We start from the raw sequence: 20477 nt of genomic DNA on the forward strand, positions 1-20477 counted from the left end.
TTTGTAGGTTATGGGAAGTGACTGCACCTCGCTTGTTGTCTGTAAATCTGGAGCAAAGCAGATGTTTTCACAAGGAGTCCGAGAAACAAATAGTTTAAAGGGATAATGGTGCCAACCGTACAAACTCAGTATATCAGCTATTTCCAAACCTGTAGTTTTAGAGTGCTGGAATTCCAGGTCAAGAAGGAAATGACCAGGACTGGGGCCAAGCTTAGTGGGAGAACTGGGCTGTATGTGATCTCCATCACGACAAAACAAAGTGGACATGTGCACCAATGGCCTTTAGCCTCCAAGCTTCTTCCTCTGACTTCCGTTGAGCATTCTTCATGAGTACATGGGCCCGGAGCAGGCAGTAGAAGCTCTACCAACCCAAGGAGAGCAGCTTTCCCTGGTCTAAAGGTGCGAGACATGTTGAAGGGTTAGACTCAAAGCTGATGCAAACCTGATAGAACCATCCCTGCACGTTTGAATGGTTAAGATGTGTGGACTTTATAAAGGACACTGGCTGTGTCAAGTGGGTTCGGTGTCAGTGTCTTGTCGGGTGCCATGCCCCCTGGAGAAACTGCTGGCAAACTGTTCAGGAGGCTTGGTTATGACAGAGTAAGTCCGAGTTGGAGAAGTGCTGTGGGGGAGGGGGAGAGTCTCGAGCATAAAGGGAAAGTGTACTTAGGACTGTGTGTGTGTGTGTGTGTGTGTGTGAGAGAGAGAGAGAGAGAGAAAGAGAGAGAGAGAGAGAGAGAGAGAGAGAGAGAGGTGGGAGGGAGAGAGAGAGAATGTATGAGGTGAGAGAGGGGGGGGAGAGAGAGGGAGACAGACAGAGACAGAGACAGAGACTCAGAGACAGAGACCGAGAGGAGAGAGACATTTTGGAGAGTGTGTTTGTAATACTTTTGAAGATTGGCTGCTCACAGACCACAGGTCAACCCTCTTATGACAAAGCCTGACTGATGAAGGAGTTCATCGCTGAAGAAGAGACTCAGAAAGGAAATCGAGCCAGGTTAGTACCTGGGTAATGAGTATGTAGCCTGTGGGGTGAGATTTACAGCAGAACTGAACTGGAATTAAACTAGGGGACAGTGAGCTGCTTATGTAACTCCTCCATGACTTGGGTCCTGCCATGATCTGGAATTAGTCCTGTGCCTAGGAGTGATGGTGATGCTGGTGGTGGTGGTGGTGGTGGTGATGGGGGGGTGGTGGTGATGGGGGGGTGGTGGTGAATGGAATCCAACACTTATAAACGTAGTGAGATTTCTGATCAAATGGAAGCATTCCAACATTGGCTAATGTCACAACGAGGGGCTTCCCTTGTGGCTTTGGGCTGTGTGACCATTGCCATTGTCCCTTCTGAGATCCATATATCTTCCCCTCTTGAGATGGATATAAGCAGAGCCGAGCCCTGGTGGGACTCAGGCCTTTCTGAGGGGAGCAAGGAGCTTGGGTCCTGGAAGGGAGAGGGATGCTCCTCGGAACAGGCTTCATGGAAAGAAAAACATCTTCGGTTTCGACTGAGAGGGTGTTGGGATGCTATGTTCCAGAGGCAGGCAGGGTCAGCTGCTCAGACGCAGAGGCTGTATCTTTCACAGGGATAGGAGATTCTCTCCCACTCTGACTCCCACCTGCCAAGGTACCAGTTTGCCACCACATTTGAGTGTAGGCTAAACTGAGGCAGCCACAGCACATAGAAAGTAGAGCCTGGAGGGATTCCCTGTCATCATAGATACCCAGAGCCCCAGAGAGCACGTGTAGATGCCTAAAGAGGCTAGAAAAGGTGTCAGAGCCTCTGGGCCCGGAGTCCCAGGAAGTTGTGAGCTGCCCGATCTGGGCGTCTGGGAACCAAACTCAGGTCTTCTGGAATGGCATTGAGTACTCATAACTGCTGAGCCACCTCTTCTGTCCCTCTTTGCCCAAACTTTGCTGATCTTCATTTAACAGTCCGTCGGGTGTTTTATTGATCACTTACTATATGCCAGTTTGGGGAAATTCAGCACTGAAAAGCAGAATTCAGAGCCTCGCTCCTAGACCTCCCAGTCTTGTAGTGGGTAAAGGAGACAGACAATGCTCTGTGTGTAATTAGCATTTTCACTGTGGTGTACAAGCTCAGAATGCTGTGGGAAGGCATGATATTATAGGGTAAGACCCCATTTATGTAAGGACTTCAGCAGCAAAGAGAAGAGACGTGGGGGAGGAGTTCAGAAAGGAAATGAGACACCGGTGGGATGGGGACAGCCCTGCCTCCTTCTCAAGTACAAACCTCCCTTTGTTAAACAGGCACAGGTCGTGGGAAAAGCTGTCTTCCTGCTTCCTGATACTATTCTTTGAGAACACGTATGCTGTGCCTGCCCCTTGATTTCTCCTATGTGACTTGTGCCTGTTTGTATGTATGTATGTAAGGTATGTGTCTGTAAGGTATGTATTTGTATGTGTGTGAGAATGGTGTATTTTGCATGTGTGTATATAATGTGCATATTTATGTACTTGTACAGTGTGTCTGTATGTGTATATATGCACACACAGTATATGTGTTTGTGTGCTTGTGTGTAAGGTGCATGTTTGTATATGTGTGTGTGTTTAGTGTGTATTTATATGTGTGTGAGAGAATGATGCGTGTTTGTGTGTGTGTGTACAGTATATATCTGCATATATGTGTGTACGATGTGTTTTTATGTGTCTCTGTGTGTAGCACCTGTGTGTGTACATGTGCACATGCACACATGCATTCATGATTGCGTTTGTATGCATATGCATGCATGCATGTCTTCATGTGTGCGTGGTGCATGTGATGTTCAAGACCAGAGAACAGCCTTGGGTGCTGTTCGTCATCTGCTGTCTCACTTTTCTCTCCCTGAGTCAGTCTCTTCCTGTTCAGGAACTAGCCAAGCAGGCTCTGTCACCTGGCCCTGGGTCCTCAGAATTCACCTGTCTCTGCCTCCCCGGCTTGGGTATTGTAAGCATGGGTTGCCATACCTGGCTCTTTTACATGGCTTCTAGGGTTTGAACGCCAGGCAAGGCAAGCACTTGACCAGCTCCATGCTATAGTCTCTGGATCCATTACTGTCAGTCCTGGTCCTCCCATTCCCTACCTTCTGCTCCTTTAGACTCAGCCCAGGCAATGCCTTCACTCAGTACTACCCTTCCTTCCGGTTGCTGGTGTAACAGGAAGGCTTCTCACTTCTATGTAAAGCATCATGTGATGTGTGTAGTGACTCTGTACAAATGTAGAGGTGACACTTTCCCAATAAGGAAATGGATGAAGGCATACAGTGACTCTCAGTGTGTAGGTTGTGACCTCCCATATAGATCACATATCAGGTGCTTACATTATGATTCAGAACAGTAGTAAAATTACAGTTATGAAGTAGCAACCCATAATGTTATGGCTAGGCGTCACCACAACATGAAGAACTGTATTAAAGGGTCACAGCATTAGGAAGGTTCAGGATCACTGTGCCATGATTCTACATGTGCTACTCTACATGAGCCAGAGATGGCAGGACCCAGTTTCACTGTGGGAATCTGAGTTTCTGGATCGTACCCTGCTCTTTTGTGGGTGCACCTCTCTGGATGCCTGTTCCAGAGCTGGAACATTTTCTTCTCTGTTTATTGATGCAGGTACTTGTCAGTTCCCTCAAACCATGAATAAAGCATTACTTAGTCCCTTTGTGTGCCTCGATGACCTTATCTGTCAAATGGGTGCAAGTGATCCAAATTAACCTACATTTATGAAACATTTGCTGTGTGTCAGGAACCCAGTGAAGCTTTGGAGATACAAACACTTCAAGACAGATCCCAGCCGCCATGCTATGTGTAGCCTTTTCCTCTGGGTACCCCATACTGGGGCAATATGATAAAGGAGTAATCAACTATAAATAGTAAAAGTGTATCTATAATGAAGGGACATTCCAAACACAGGGAAACAGAATAGACTCTCAGCTTTGTCTGTATGGATGTGAGAAATGCCATCTACATTTATGAGATTCTGGGGAGACAGTGCACTGGAAGGGATGGTGCAAAATGTCAAGGGCCGTGTAGGAAAGTAACTGTCAAAAAGGTGGTGGTGTGGGCTGGGGATGTGGGTTAATCAGTAGTTATCATCTAGCCTGAAACGGAAACAAACACTGTGTTCCATCCCAGAAATTGGTTACCCGGGTGTGGTAGTGCACGCTTGCAATCTCAGCACTTAGGTGTGGAGGCAGGAGGATTATGTGTTCAAGATCATCCTTGGGCATCTGCTGCCAAACTTCACTCCTTGATTGCCAAGGTTTTTTCACACGGCGAAAGGTGTTTGCACCGTGTTTGCAAATTGTCCTCTCACCTCCACACAAGTATTGTGGCACACACATGCCCAGAGCCAAATGCACAGGAAAAATATAAAACAAGTAAGAGAGATCATAGTGATCTACACAGTGAGCTGGAAGCCAGACTGAGCCCCATGATACTCTGCCTGAAACAAAAGGACAAGTATGGCGTATGACTTGAGAAAAGTCAAAGAAGGAAGTGGTGGTTGGGGTATGAGAGGGACCCTTCGTTTATTTTGATGGACGACAGCATTTTACAAAACCAAAATTCAAGTTCATGGGCCCATCTGCCTTAGCCACTCAGCTTGCACATGAAGCTTCTGGCTATAGGAATGACCAAATCTAGTCACTCCGTGAGTGAAGACCGACATTCTCTGCGACGTAGAGTGTTAGCGCTTGTTAGCCCTTCCTTGGAAAGATGGATGGAAGGCTGAAGAGCAGATGGGATGTGGATGTGAAGGTGCGGTTGGGAAATCCACAGTCTAGTCAGTCCTGTGAACCCTGACAGGCTGGTGAGAAACTTTTCTCCCCTGTAGCCTGCAGTTGTGGAGATCTGAGTCGTCATTCTGAAACAAGCAGTTAGCAAACACAAACAAGTGTCATAACGAAAGAGCGATGTGCGTAGAAAAGCGTTTCTCTCTTAGGGTTCCCAACAGCATGGGTCAGAGGACATTGCTCAAAGCAAAATAATTATGTAGGGCAAGAGTCTGATGTTATCCCAAGAGGACTATTTAAGCAGAGCAAAGCAAAAGAAAACAAAACAGCCAATCCTTTTGTGCTCTGCGCTTGACTCTTGGTTTTGTCAAACTCAGAAGTCACGTAACCTAGAGGGAAACATGACCACAGGGCGCCCTCTGGTGTTGAGGCAAACCCACTACAGCCTGTGGTCTGAGACCCTGCTTGCAGAAATGGAGGGCCATCCTCTGTTGAAATAGATTGTGTGTGTGTGTGTGTGTGTGTGTGTGTGTGTGTGTGTGTGTGTGTGTGTTTGGGTTCCACAAATGGCTCATTATTGGAATGGCAGAGTTACACAGGAATAGTCTCACTCTAAATCCTAGTGGCCAACAGCTAACAAAGCCAGAACTAAGGCCCCTCCTCACACACGCTATCTCTCTCCTTTGCTGTTTGCTTCCTCTGCTTAGCTGTCATTAACCAGCAGGGTTTTTTCTTTGAAGTTGAGCCAGTTAGACTGTTGTTGAAACAACAGTAATTGTGGTACCCCAAACCATCTGTGGGGTGTCCTCTTTGTGGCTCTGTGGGCCTCAGGAAGCACAGGTGGAAAGAGGAAGAACAATTCTAACGTTCTGTTGTCCCCTCACCCCAGGAGGGATGTCTTTGCTGCTAATTGATGCACAGATGTTGCTCGGCTGTTGGTGTTGGTCCCTTGTGTGATAAAGAGCTGTCATCTCTTGTGACTAGACCCGTCTTGGGCTCAGTTTCACGGCAACACTTCATCCGACCTCAACTGTGGTGAAAATGAGGGCTGGTCCGTAGGATCAAATGACACTTCACTGCTGCCAGGCTTTGTCTTTAGCTAAAGCTGACCGGTGACAGCTGGAGATGACCCCAATAGTTACTCCACAAGGTTAACTTGGCCAGTTTGTGCCTAGACATCCTCCACTGTCCGTAGCGTCCACTCTACCTGTTCACTTGCATGTGTTGGAAGGACATAATACCTAGAAACTTTGCCAGAATCTGGGAGAGACCCACTACACCACTACACCACAGAGAAGGTGCACTCGGTAGCCTGAGTTTGCCATGGGAGGCGTGGTCCTCAGGCTGGCACTTAAACCGTTAGATGCTTTTCATCCAGGGAGTCCCTCCAAATTGTTCCTTGGTGGTGATGAAGAAAGTACCTGTGGTCCAGACTGCATTGTTTGCACACAAGCTTTGACATTACCAACTTTAGATGTTCTGAGCAGTCAGTCCTTGAGGAAGTGAGAGGTGGGAGGAAGGGAAGGCTGGAGAGAAAATAGAGCTATTCCTGAATGCTGGCATCTCCCAGAGCAGAAACATGTTCAGACTGGTTTTGGTACCCAGAGGAAAGCCAAGTCTGACTCCAGCTCTTTTAAAGCAGTGTGTAGTATATTTCTTTTCATAGACAGCCTGTAGGGAGCTACTACTGGTCTTAGTTTGCCCTGGGCCAGTGGCTCCTGGGGAAGTGCCGTAGGACTGGGTCTCATGCACTACAGATGCTGACCCATGCTGGGAGGGTACCCCAGATGGACTCAACCAAACTACAGTGTCCACATTCTTTCTTTTACAACTAATCCAATCCCCATAGTCTGAACATTTAAATAATCTGCACGCTGCACACTTTTGGCTAAAATATGCAAATCCAATGTCAGTAGTTGTATAATTTTGTAGCCTATTATACTGCCAATGTTTCTATTTGAATATCCAGGCAGTGCTTGCCTAATACATCATGGTAGCATGCTTCCAACAAAAAGTTATGTTGTGTGGGGGTCAGAGGGCAACCCTGGGTGTTGGTCCTCAGGCATCTTCTACTTTTTGTGTGAGATAGACCTCTCATTGGCCTGGAGTTTTGTCAGGCTGTCTGTCTGTCTGGCTGTCCACAGGCCCCGGGGATCTTCCTCTCTTCACCTTCCCAATATTGGGATTACAGACACATACTGCCAAGCTGGCTTTTTACATGGGTTCTAGGAACTGACCTCAGGTCCTCAGGCTTGGGATGCAGGCTCTGTATCCAATGAGCTGTCTTCTCAGCCCACATTTAAGAAAATAACCTAAAGGCATCTGGAGGTCATTACAGGAAGTGGAAGAATGTGACCTTCACTCTAGTGAGTAGATTCCATCCCCATCAAAGTTCTTTCCCTGGGGGGTCTTCAGGAAAATAGACTTCTGGGAAAGTTTCCTTTGGCCAGTGTCCATAGATGCTGATGGTGGGTATATTTGTGGCTGGGGCTGCTTATGTTCAGGAAGCTGACGTGTGCTATCATCAAGACATCATCCATCAGAGATGTTTGAGCGCCTCTGGGCATTAGATGAGAGGTGGCATTTTGAGATATCTCCCCGAGATGAAGGATTCCTTTAACCCTCCCATAAAGACATCTCTGTGACTTGACTCATGTCCTCTGAATACTGCTATTCAGTGGGCCCCCAGCCTACATCCCATGTAGTCAGGATGTTACGTCATGGGAAATCATGAAGCAGTGTGATGTGAGCAGCAAGAAGAGGTGATGTAGTTTGTTTTCTCAGTGCCTCGTTTAAGCCGTGCCAGCTTCAACCTTGCTATGTGGCTGAGGGTGACCTTGAAATCCTGATCCTCTTACCTTCCTGAATGAAATCCTGGGTTCCATCCTCAGTACCACAAGAAGCAGTAATCCTGTAATCCCAGCATCAGAGAGGTGTGGGGACTTGCAGTTCAGGAATAGCCAAGATATTTTTACCTCTGGTCCTTGATGAGTAGTTGATCAAAGGTGCTAGCCAAGACCTGTGAAAGATGTGTGTGTAGTCTATTTATGTGTATCTGTGTGTGTGTGTGTGTGTGTGTGTGTGTGTGTGTACTTCAAGTTACATTCCTTCTCAAGTGCCATGCACCTTGTTTTCTGGAACAGTGTTTCTTGATGGCCCAAGGCTTGCCTGAATTGGCTAGGCGGAATGGCCAGCAGGCCCCAGGAAGCTGCCTGTCTGCCTCTGTTGCTCTGGGATTACAAGCACATATCGTTATGCTAGGCTTTTAGATGTAGGTTAAAGAGATCAAATTTAGGTCTCTGTGCCTCAGTAGTAGGAGCTTTATGAGCCAAGTCATCTCCTCAGCCTCGGTGAAGAGTTTTAGCTCTGCTTAGTATGCTATTATTGACTAATTTGCAATGCCAATGCTGGCCTGGATGCAGGAGTCAGTGGCTTGTAGAATCCTCTTCTTCCTTAGGCCCATGGCAGACTTCAACGAGGCAAGATACCTAAGTAGTGTGAGAAGCTTTCAGGGAGTTTCTGGGCCTGATAATTGCTTCTTCTGCACATAGGGAGAAGATGATCTTTCTGTGCCCTCTGGACTCCATCATCCTGGATATGGTACTTGTCTTGCAACCAGGACGAAGATGAAACCGACTTTGAGGATGAAGGAAGGAGCAGGTGGGTAAAGGCGTTTGGTGACCTCGCTGAGCCACCACGACAACCAACGAAACTCCACTTCTCTTTCTGCTTTCTGGACTGGCGTGCAGGATGATTCTACCCATGTTATTTAAAGGTAGTCTGAGTCACGGTTTCAGGTCCATACTTCAAAAGTCAAATTTTTCTAAAGTTGAACTAAATAGCACAATCTCACGGTTGTTTCTAGAGGCAACGTGAAAGATGCCGGGATGTATTCTCTTCTCCCGTCAAACATGGGGAACCAACACTAGCCAACTTGGGCTATTAGTTTCTCCTAGTTACTTTGTATTTTTCTTTTATGACTACCAGAAGAGTTCTCCCCACCCCGTGTGTGTGTGTGTGTGTGTGTGTGTGTGTGTGTGTGTGTGTGTGTGAAGGCATATGAGGTTATAAAGTCAGAGAACAACTTTGAGTGTCCTTCCCCAGGCACCTTCTACTTTTTGTTTTGAAACAACATGTTTCACTGGTCTGGAATTTGCCAAACAGGCTAGGCTAGGTGGCCAAGAAGCCCCAGTGATATGTCTATTTCCATCTTCTTGCCTTCAATAGGATTCTAGGTCCTCAGTATTCTAGGTCTCCCTGATGTCGGGATTTCAAACCCTTCCTGTAGATTGCACAGGAGTTCAGCACTGCGTGACCCATTTGAAGAATCAGCTGAGGAGTGCAGACGATACAGCACACAGGGTTGATCGAGCTGCACCATGTATGACTGCCAATGTCTCAGGCTGAGATAACTGATCTGAGGGGCTTAGCCAGTGTCTCCTTTGTTTGACCCCCATTGATCAATGAGCAGCCATTGAGAAGCTGTGGGGATGGCCCAGGAAAATGTGCTGGGAGAAAGAACAGGGTCAGAGTATCCAGACCATGTACTAACAGCACACACAGCTCAGCGCCTTGCCGATGTCGTACCAGGTCTTAAATGCACTTCTAGATCTGTAAACAAGAAGGACAGATACTGAGCATTGACAATGCAGTCATCATTTTCAGGGCTTTGACCCGGACCCCTCCCATTTTACAACTTGGAAACAAGTTTGCAGAGCCTCAAACTAGATACTGTGGTAAACTTAGTGGAGAATAAAAAACCGAACAGCGTACGCGGGTGTGGCTTGCCGTAGAAGAGTTCATGATGCTCCCAGCAATAGACTCCTTCTATCTTTTTTTCCTGTTTGCTAATTGATTAAAAAATATGTATGTATTGCAAAGCTCATTTATTGATCGAGGGGAGAGTGGAAAGGATAGCTTCCCTAATTAAAACCGATCGGAGCTGTGAAAGTTTAATTAATTGGATGCATGTCAGTTCATTTTCATGTTATGTTGTGCACAGTGCTCTGTTTTCATAATTACCATGTTGTGTCAGGGTGGCGGGTGTCTCTCTAATTAACAGTCTGAGGGAAACGTGATATATGGGCCTGCTGAGCAGGCAGAGTGGGTGGAAAGAGAAGTCCCAGCCAGCATTCGGGCTCTGTTCCCCAATGGCCTGTTCTTTGCCTTCCTGTCACCCTTTCTTCCACAAACAAGGTTTTGCTGGAGATGGCTGGTTATGAGATTGCTCTCACATGTGTTCTCTGTGCACACACAGGGTGGCTGGTCTCTACTTCCATAGACTGTAGGGGAAAACTCCTGCAGGTGGACAAAGGTCCCCAAAACTTCTCTCCAGGACCCTCGTGTTTCCTGTCAACATGCTCATTCAATCATCACTGAACGCCCAAGAGTTATTCCACAAGAATTGTCACTGGGCGTCGACTCTGCAATACAAATGACTGGTGGGTGACCTTGAATCTAGACTGCAGCCTCTCAGCAGACATGCGCCCTTAGAGAAATTACCTACATTCTTTGTGACTCAGGTTTCTCACTTTAAAAATGAGGGCTACGGCATGAGGACCTGTGAGAGATCGGTATTGGCTCAGTACCCTAAGACCAAGTTCTCTCCACAAAGGAGATTTCTTTGCCCCAGGGGGACAGAGGACAGGTGATACGAGGCAAAGAAATATAGAGGACAAGGGCGAGGGACCAAGGGTGGGATGAAGGACTGTCTCTCGCTAGGGAGGATACAGATGTGCCCTATAGGCTAATGGTAGTTTATAAAGGTAAAGGGGGAACCCTGTGTTAAGATGAGGTGTTTAATTTTAATTGGACATGTTAATTTGTTAGAGGAATTGCTGAAGGAAGAGCCCAGACTCAACTAATACGCAAAGGTAAGGACAGTTCATTCTGTAAAAATTACCAGCACTCAGGGGTCAACCATTCATCTAAATGGTGACAACTTGAGGGTCTTGTAGGCCTGCTTTTATGCAGTACTAGGGGAGTTTTCCAGGACTAGGTAACCTCTAATATGATTGGTAGGAGCAAAGCAGTAACATTAGTACACTTTCTTTTGATTGGCTATTTGGTGAGACCATGAAGAGTTTTAGTGACCAGCTCTGTTCTGGCCTTGTTATCTTCTCTAGTCGTGTACCCAGAAGACTGTCTCAGCTCTGGAACTATCCTCCCACGTTCAGGTTGACTGAAGGCTCATTGTGAGCCAAAGGGGGCTTTTGATAGTTGAATTTCAGTACCTTGATAGCTAGACCTTGGTAGCCAGCCTCAGGAAGAGGAAGTAACCAAATAAAGGAATAAACCTTCATGACTAGAAATGTAATCTAATAGGTTTTTTTTTTCAAGGCAGAGGGAATTGGGGAGAAGGTCAAGGCCCTCCGTGTTCACCAAGTCCCTTCAGAACCTGAGTCTGAGTCCCAGAACCCACATAAAAAGATAGGTACAGTAGTGGAATATTGTAATCCCAGAGCTAGGAAAACGGGCAAGGGGATCTCTGAGGCTGACTAGCCCAGTGAGTTGTCAGTCCCAGAGTTTAGTGAGTAGACATGCCTCAACAAATAAAAAGCAACAACAACAACAAAACAAAACAAAACAAAACTGAGGACGAATGGCCCCTGCAGAATGAGACCCAAGGTTGAGTTCTGGCATCGGCATGTGTGTACATGTATGTACAGACACACACACACACAAGCATGCATGCACAATGTGAAAAATAAAATTAAAGCTATCCTATAATCCCCTGGTTTTCCTAATATACTATTCTCTCACTTTGGTGACAGGTGCAATAAATAATGTATTCAGGTAGTTTTAGAGAATCAATTTATTTCCAGGCACTTGTATAGAATCTAATCAATATTTATACTTATTCAAACGGCTTTCTTCTTCTTTTTTCATTAAGGAAGGTTTTGCTTTCTTCTTATGCCTGTTTGACCTTGTAGAAAATAACAAATTCTTTTCTAGTAGCACCAAAGGGAACAAAACCAAGCCAAGGAGATTGTTGACCCTAACCCTCTCACTAATTAGGGAGTATATGGGGAAATAAGTCCTCATTACACCTCCCGTTTCAACTAGTTCTTTACAGTTGACTATAGCTCAGAAAATTGGATTATGAGCTACGCTTGGCATCTTTAGCCAGAAGGCCTGCCATTCTGTCAGCAATATTTATCAGACTAGAGCTGGTGACTGTAAATTCCCAAGGTAATTAGAAACAAGCAAACAGAAAACAAAAATACAAAACCAAACCACTGGTTTTAGAGACATTGTTTCTCATTGGAATGAATATTACCCATGATTATCTCCTTAGCTGTACGCTTCATCTAGGAGAGAGAAATCACCCAAATTTCACTTGAAGAGTTTTGTCAGGTGTTGTACGACACGATTTCTGGGGAGACCAGAACACACCTCTTCTTAAGCTCAGACAGGCGACAGTGACAGACCGAAGCGAGGATATTGCCAAAGTGTTAACTTGGCGAGGGGGTTCTTATAGGAATATCGGTGAGGGCTACAGGAACAGAAACAATTCAAGGACTGTTACATCACTAAAATCTGGAATGGGTGACAGACCACTCATGAAAACAGGAAGCCTGGATCTCACTGCATGGTTGGGAGGCAGCTAGACAGAGTGGAGTCTCTTCCAGACCCCTCAGCTGGTCTGAGTGTCTCCTAGAAAGGCAGCTCTCCTTGTCTGAGGGTCTCTCAGCCATTCCTACAGTTTATATAAATGTGGGGATGAAGGAGCCTGATGCTTCTGGTCAGGTTCAAGGACCCCTGGATCCTTTGAGTTGTTTACTGTCCCGGTTTTAAAGACCATCCTTCAGGAGACAGTGCTTCACTTTCCTTTAGCAGATCCTAGGTCCTAAGGACCTTCACTTTAAGATGGAAACTCTTATCTCAGAGGAGATTGCTATGCAACACTAGAAATGACCTTTGAGGGTCGAAGCCCAGGGGACTAAGGGACTAGATTAGCCATGTGATGTGGGGGAGGAGAACCCATGAACTTTCTGGACTTTTATTTACCCAGATCGCTGATGGATGACTCTGGTGAGCATGGAGTTGGTACCCGATATGAAGAGATGCTGTCCTCCTATCTTGTGCTCACAGTGTGCTAGGTCCCAGGGAAGCCGTGACGAAGGAGTCTTGCCGGTCAAAGGCCAGCACAGGCCAGTGTGCTCAGCTCATGCTCAGCTCTGAAGCACAAGCTAGTCCTGGAGTTCATGTTCTTTATCTCCAGTGTGGAATCCTGCTCATTACTTCAACTCCACCAATAGCGACTTTCCCTTTGTCTGAGCTCTAATTCCTCTAGAGGGCTCCTAAACACAGCACGTGAGAGGTCTTGTAAATGCACGGACTCTGGGGCTGGGGACAAGCATGAGGACCTGAATTCAGTCCACAGAACTCATGTAAAGAGACTGCTTGGGTGGCATGTTCTGTAATCCCAATGGTGGGGAGGTGGCAATGGATCCTTGGGGATCACTGGCTAGTCAATGTAGCTTACTCTAAAACCCACAGACCAATGAGAATAAAACCACCTTAAACATAAAGAACCAGCCATCTTAAGAAGAAAACAAAAAACCAAACAAGGTGGGGAGCACTCGAGGTGAGAAACCAAGGTTGTCTTCTGACCTCCATGCACATGAACAGATGTTCCCATGCACTGCTGTGCACACATGTGCATCGACACACACACACACACACACACACACACACACACACACACACACACAGAGAGAGAGAGAGTGTGTGTGTGTGTGTGTGTGTGTGTGTGTGTGTGTGTGTGTGTGTGTTGGGGGCTCTGGAAACAGAATGAGATCTTGGAATACTGGAATATTAGCTCAGCTCTTAACATTCTTTATAGGGGGTCGCTGCTAGGTCCCCAGGCCTCCATGGAGCCAAGGTTGGACAGAGCAAACCAAAGGCCATCACAGGGCCGTAGCCAATTCCTCCAATAAAATTCTAGAACCAGAGTGATATGCTGTGTTCACCTAGACCTATAGCTTTCCTTATTAAACTATTTCTAGTTTTAGGAGAAATAACACAAATTTAGCATGGTTTAAAAGGCCCTCCTTTGTAATTTATATTTTTCTTCATTTCATCCCCCACAATACTGTCATCCTCTGGGTTCCCACTAAAGAATTCTACTTACTTTTACATGATCTACATGGTTTCTCTTACCTCACAACCTTTATTCATTCCCTGCTTTGTTTCTAAACTATGTCCTGCCCAATCTCGTTCAAGCGTCTGTGGATCCTTGAGATTTCAGTCTTCCCAAACCTTTCCATGCTAATTGGAGTTGGCCAGACCTATGTTTTCAGTTGCCAGTAAGTTCAGTTCACGGTAAGTAAACATATATTATTTTTTTAATATTTTTCTCCTCTGATATGAAAGTCCTAAAGAGACAGTGCGCTTTTATTTACTTTGAATATACAACCAAAAATAGAACACTAAAGAAGCTAGGATATCTAATAATAGTTTTTGGCAATGTATAAGTATATTGAAAATTCCCGTCATATACTTTAAACATATGCAATTTATATTTGCCCAGAATATGTCAATACAACTTGAAAAAATAGCAAGAGTTATTTATTATGAGTCCAAACACACTTAATGTTTTCAACATGTTCTTGTAACTTTATAAACGTATTTTACATTGGAGTTATAAATTCACTATAGTTTAGCATTCCCATATTTGATGCATAAATCATATATCATGGCTTCTTGCTGGCTTCACCAGCTGTGAAGTGTAGCAATTAGATGTCCTCAGAGTGTATTGGAAGAGATGAAAAGAGGAGGTCAAGAGCTGTGTGCTCCAGGCCTGGGAGGCCTCGTGTAGATGCCACCTTTACCCTAGGCCACAGATTCTTTACCTTCATTGGGTCAGAATCACATTCATGGTTTTTTCACACTGACACAGATGGCTTTGGATGCTGCAGGCCTGGAGGAGGCTGAGAAGTTGCTTTTTTGATAAGTTTCCAGGAGATGTTGATGCTGCTCTGTGACTCACTGTGTCAGGGAAGGTTTTGCAGGAGGATGATCTGAATGAGGATAATATTAGAAGAATAAATATTTCCTTAGAAGATTAGTGGGCCATGAAGCCCACTCAGATGTATTGGCTATAATAGAAAAGTATATAGCATTGAGAATTTAAAATGGTTCTCAGAAGCCACCATCACCAGAATCAGCCAGGGCCTTCCTACTCACAATGGTATTCCATGCCAACATTTTGATCGCCTCTTATGTTCTGTCTCTCTGGTCTGTCTGTCTCTCTGTCTGTCTTCTCTTTCGAAAAGTAACAAGAGATAACTATAATATGTCTTATATATTTTATCATTTCACCTTTGTTTCTATTTATTAGCACACATCAGTTATACATAATAATGGATTTTGTTTTGACATTTTCACATATACTTATAGATTGTACACTCCCATTATACTCTCATCTGTCTCATGCTCTTCTATTCCCACTGATCCCCTTTCTAGTTCCAACGAATCCCCTTCTACTTTCATGCCTCTCTCTCTCTCTCTCTCTCTCTCTCTCTCTCTCTCTGTGTGTGTGTGTGTGTGTGTGTGTGTGTGTGTAGTCAATGAGTTTAATTAGGGTTTGTATAGGAGTCTAGATGTGAGGTTATATGTGGAAACATGGACAACTTACCAGTGGCTACACCACTGATGGAGATGTCTTTTCAACCTTCAGGAACCACTAAATGCCTGCAGATGCTCAGGGAGAGGCTGGGCCTCCCATTCGGATCTGTTATGTGAGTCTCATAGGGACTTACTGGATCTCATGAGACTGTATGTCTGATCTACATCTAGAATGGTGATTTGATATCCCGATAGCTTGGGCCTAGGTCTTATATTCTACCTTTGGAATGGCATTGGTAAAGCTTCATGTTAACTATATAACAACAACAACAATCAAACAACAAGAACAAAACCACAAAAGCAAAAACAAACCACCACTACCACCACCACCACCACCACCACCACCACCACCACCACCACCAGCAAGAACAAAACCCCTACAGCACAGAAAATGGGTGGGAATGGTGACTTACATACAGAACAAAAACATTCTGCTTTTGTCCTCACTTCCTGATGTATAGCTCTCTAGACTTTTGGAATTTGCTGTGTTTTATATGTTAACGAGAGGAATGGTATCAGGGGACCCTGGATAATGTCAGGCTGCAGTGATCGGCAGCAGTGATTAGCCAGTGGGGACTTTCAACCCTCTGAGGCTGGGCGTAAGGGCTGGTGACTGACTTCAATCACTGCTTGGCAGTAACTACATCAAGTGTGCCAACAAGATGAAGCCTCCACTAAAATCCCCAAGTGTTGAGGTTGGAGGAGCTTCCGGTCGGTGAACAGAGAGCTGTGGGAGGGTGGCATGTTCAGACAGGGCTTAGCACTCCGCCCACTTTCCCTGCTGACTTTACCCCCTGTGTCGTTTCCATCTGGCGGTTCCTGAATCGTGTCATTCACAGCACGCTGGTAAATGAAGAGATTCTCGAGTTCTGCAAGGTACTCCAGCGAATTACCGAACCCGAGAAGGGGAATCTACAGGTGCGTTTTCTGAAGCTCACCGTGGACTTGTGACTGGCATCTGAAGTGACGTCATCTTGTAGGACTAAGCCTTCCACCTTCGGGGGACTGGGACCTAATGGGATGTAGTGTTAGAATTGAATCAAGCTACCAAATACTTAACTGGTATCAGAGACACATTAATTTAGAGTTGGAAAAGATTCGGTGGCTGGGATGGAAGAAAGCCCCCTTAGGTGCCTTCCTAGACAGCAGGTGTCAGAAACACATCAAAGGAGGTAGGTAACTTAAAGGCATACGCAATAGTTCCTTCAACCTGCTGGAATTCCAGATCTGCCTCTCCTGACACATGGATTCATCTTGGGGCTATTACATTCTTAGAGGGTACCCCCATCCTTCCAGCCCCAGACACCATAGCTCACCTAGGAAGTGTTTCACTGTCTGCTGTAGTGAGTGGAAGTGAAAATTTAGTCAGCAAGGAAAACTTAATTGGTCAAAGTTTCCCTAAAGACAGCTTGGCTCTATGAGTGTTCATACCATTTGGCTTTGTAATGTTAAAATTTGGTAATTTATCTGAGGGGGTATTTTAATGTTTGGTTCATGCATTTCTGTAAACTATTCTCAGGATGAAGTATTTACACAACCATCAAAATTATTTAATTTTAAAATTAAATTTAATAATTTAATTAAAATTAAGCCAGTGACTGTATTATTCATTTAAGGTATCATGCCCTTAATAATGTATGTAATATCACCCAAATTATGTTGACCAAACTATAGTAAAAGGACTAAAAACATACAGCAACACCATAGCTGATACCCCGAGTGGTAAGATAATTGGTTTGAATTCTTTTTTGCGTTTTTACCTTATATTTTCTATAAGGAGGCTGTCTCCATTTCTAACCCCCAGGGCAAGATGTAGAAAAGGCAAGTGGCTGTTATTCTTTTAGAATCAGGAAAGAGGTAAATAAAACATTTTCAGTGCTGTATTCCATGCCAGTAGTTAGGTTGTCATGGGTAGTGCGGTGCAGGGGTGCAGGGATGAGAGTTCGCGGGCTGTTGATTTTGCACGTTCTTTTTCCTTTATAGCATTTAACTCACACGGTTATACTCAAGGTTAACTCTCCTAGAAGGAATCAGTGGGAGGTCAAATCAAAGGCCCAGGACAAGTGAAACAAGGCTTGCCTGCTGCCACAGGCAAACTGAGGTAGGGCAGAAGAAGTCTTCCAGCAGATTTTGCCACAGGACAGCAGGAGGGACAGGCACTCACTGGTCTCTCACGTGTAGTTAGCTGTTCCCAGTTGGATTCTTGATCTAAACGGCTGCCCAGGACAATGGAATCATAAGGATTTTCCTGGGGTCATTTCACTCAGCACATGCAGTCTTTGAAAGGCCCGACTTCTTAGTCCTTGAGAAGTCTGCGACTTCCAGTCCCTGTGTCTCTTAGCAATGCTCAAGGGACTCTTCTGTTTGAGAACCTACCCACAGCCTGTCTTCTTCTGGCTTTTATTTGGGACTGCAAAATTCAGAGCCTTCCTGTAGACCTCAGGGACTCTGGTCAGGCTTAATACACTCAGGGACTTCTGTCTTTTGATGGATAAAGAAAAGGAGACCCAGAGTTTAAGTGACTTGCTCAGAGTCCCGCAGCAGGCGAGCCTGTGATAGCAGGACCTCAGACAGAGGTGTGACCGACACACTGTTCTTTTTCAGAAAACTCTTCTTATAGCTCACACGGAGAGCTGCTGTGGATCAAGAGTGCTTTGTTCAGCGACACATTGAGAACTCTGAGCGCTTTGCATAAAGTGTCTCGTTAACTTGTTCTCTTCACAGTAACCTTCTGGCACCAACAGGCTCATTGGTGTCTTAGTCTCCCTTCTGTGGCTGTGATAATACGCTCTGGCGCAAAGCAACTTTGTGAGGAAGGGGTTGATTTGGCTGAAACTTACAAGTTACAATTCATCATTGAGGAAAATCAGGGCAGGAGCTTACAGAGAAACACAGAGGCGGGAACACTGATGGCTTACTGTCTGGATGGACTCCTCAGTGGACTCTTTCATACAGCTCAGGACTACCTGCTGCCTCTAGTGGGCTGGGCTATTCTGTATCAATCAACAATGAAGACCGGCCAATCTCATCCAACCAATTCTTCAATGATGACTCTAGGCCGTGTCAAGCTGACAGCTAATGTTAGCTAGGACAGTCAGATATGCTAAGGTGAGGGAGTGGGACTCAGTTATTTAAGTCGTTGGTAGCCATGGCTGCAAGACCCGTGTTATTTACAATGTTTTAGGGACTTCATTGTTTCCATCAGCCATTCTTCCTCTTCATTTACTGGCCACAGTCTGTGAGCATTTTCCAAATGCTCAGAGGAAAAATGGGCCAGGTTGTGGGCTCCTCAGGGCTGTCTCGTGTTGGAATTCCTAAGACAGTCTTCAGACCACCATCCTAGACAGCTTTGCTTTCCGAGGTTCTAACATTCCTTAGATGATGTGCAAACTCAGCTGCAATGCTTTGTGTTCTAGAGGAATTAATAGATGTGCTGTCAAGAAAGATGCACCGGTCTGGGCCTTTTGTGATGTCCTAGTTAGGGCTACTATTGCTATGATGAAACACCATGACCAAAAGCAACTTGGGAAGGAAATGGTTTACTTGGCTTACACTTCCACATCATAGTTCTGTTGGGGTAGAAATCTCGGCTCGTGTCCGGACAAATCACACCAGGCCAACATAGTCCCATGTGGAAAGGATTAATGAGAGAAGAAGAGTAGAAGAGGAGAGGAGTAGAGGCTGGCTGTGCACACATGGAGGGAAGCAAGGAGGGGAATGGGAAGAGGGAAAGAGAGGAAAAGGGGAAGAGTAAGAGATTGAGGAGGGGGCACGCAGCCCCTTTTATAGCGTCAGTCACAGCTGGCTGTTGCCATGTAACTGTGGGGGTGAGCTTAGACAGAATGCTAACAAGGTCATCACTGAAGGAAGTCAGGACCAGAATTTAAGCAGGGAAGGAATCTGGAGGCTGGAGCAGAGGCAGAGGTTACTGTTTACTGGCTTGCTTCTCAAGATTTGCTTAGCCTTCTTTTTTATAGAACTCAGGACCACCATCCTAGAGAAATGTCCCTGCCCACAATGGGCTGGACCCTCCACCATTAATCACTAATTAAGAAAATTCCATACATGCTTGCCTGCTTACACTCTGATCTTATGGAGGCATTTTCTTAATCGAGGTCCCTTCCTCTAAGACGACTACAGCTTGTGTCAAGTTGACATAAACCTGGACGACACATGGCACATCCCTATATTCGCAGATACTTGGGATCACAAGTTCAAAGCTAATGGAGGCTACAAAGTGAGTTTAAGTCCAGCCTGGACCACTTAACTCTTACAAGAAAGAGTTAGAAGAAGCCAAGACTGAGTGTTCACGCATCAGACCCTGAGTTAAATTTCTTGTACCACAGAAGAAAAGTCCTCTTTAACCTTAGGTCCTTGGTGATGGGTGACCTCCATAAAGATGCTCCCCTCTTTCGCCCCTCATAGAGGACTGGTGCACCTTTGATGGATTCCCAGGCATGCTGTGACCTTCTGTTTTGTGTGATGGCTCAGTAGGCATTTGATAACTCATTGTTCCCGTTGGCTTTGAAACGCTAAGGATGAAGAGCCATGGCTCAGCTGCCCCTGGGCCTGGCACACAGCAGCTGCCCATCAAACGCTGGCATGTGAGCGATGAGGAACCCTGTCATCAACAGCTGTCTCCATCTGTTGCACCAGCTGATCAGTTGGTGGCACTTGGCTCCTTGCTTCGGCAGCCCAGGAAAACCTTTGCGCCTGAGTCAGAGGCAGTGGGGACCTTTTCTTCTAAGGAAGTTTTTCCTTTGTAAACTTCTGACCCCATGCCTCCTAAGTCTTGGCTTTCAAAGATCTCCCTCTTCTCAGAACTTTCAGTAGTGTCCCTTCTAGGCTTCTTTCCATGGGTCACTTAATGAAAAAGGACTGCTTCTGTTTGCCACCCAGCTTTGGAGGTACCAGTATATGCCCACAATGTGCGTGTTTCCTCTGGGACCCTGCCTTTTGAATCGGCAGGACTCCCCAGCCTCTGCTTCTCCCCTTCCTCCTCTTAGTAGCCCACAGATACTTTCTTGCTTAATTATTTCTTTCCTTGGACTTCCTCTGTTGGTATCAGAAACTGCATTTGCCTTCAGCAGTGAGGTCACCTGGTCAACTGCGCAC

At 45.6% G+C, this 20477-nt stretch overlaps 1 long non-coding RNA gene across 1 annotated transcript; it reads left to right on the top strand.

Moving 5' to 3' along the window:
* Nucleotides 1-351: 351 nt before the first annotated feature.
* Nucleotides 352-13261, top strand: LOC102548908 (uncharacterized). The gene is made up of 5 exons (XR_015635880.1): nucleotides 352-600; nucleotides 897-997; nucleotides 8282-8390; nucleotides 9988-10171; nucleotides 12745-13261. It is a non-coding gene; the product is annotated as an uncharacterized LOC102548908 (long non-coding RNA).
* Nucleotides 13262-20477: the final 7216 nt, after the last annotated feature.

This window comes from Rattus norvegicus, chromosome 13 (assembly GCF_021556685.1).
Source record: "Rattus norvegicus strain SHRSP/BbbUtx chromosome 13, alternate assembly SHRSP_T2T, whole genome shotgun sequence".
Classification (NCBI taxonomy): domain Eukaryota; kingdom Metazoa; phylum Chordata; class Mammalia; order Rodentia; family Muridae; genus Rattus; species Rattus norvegicus.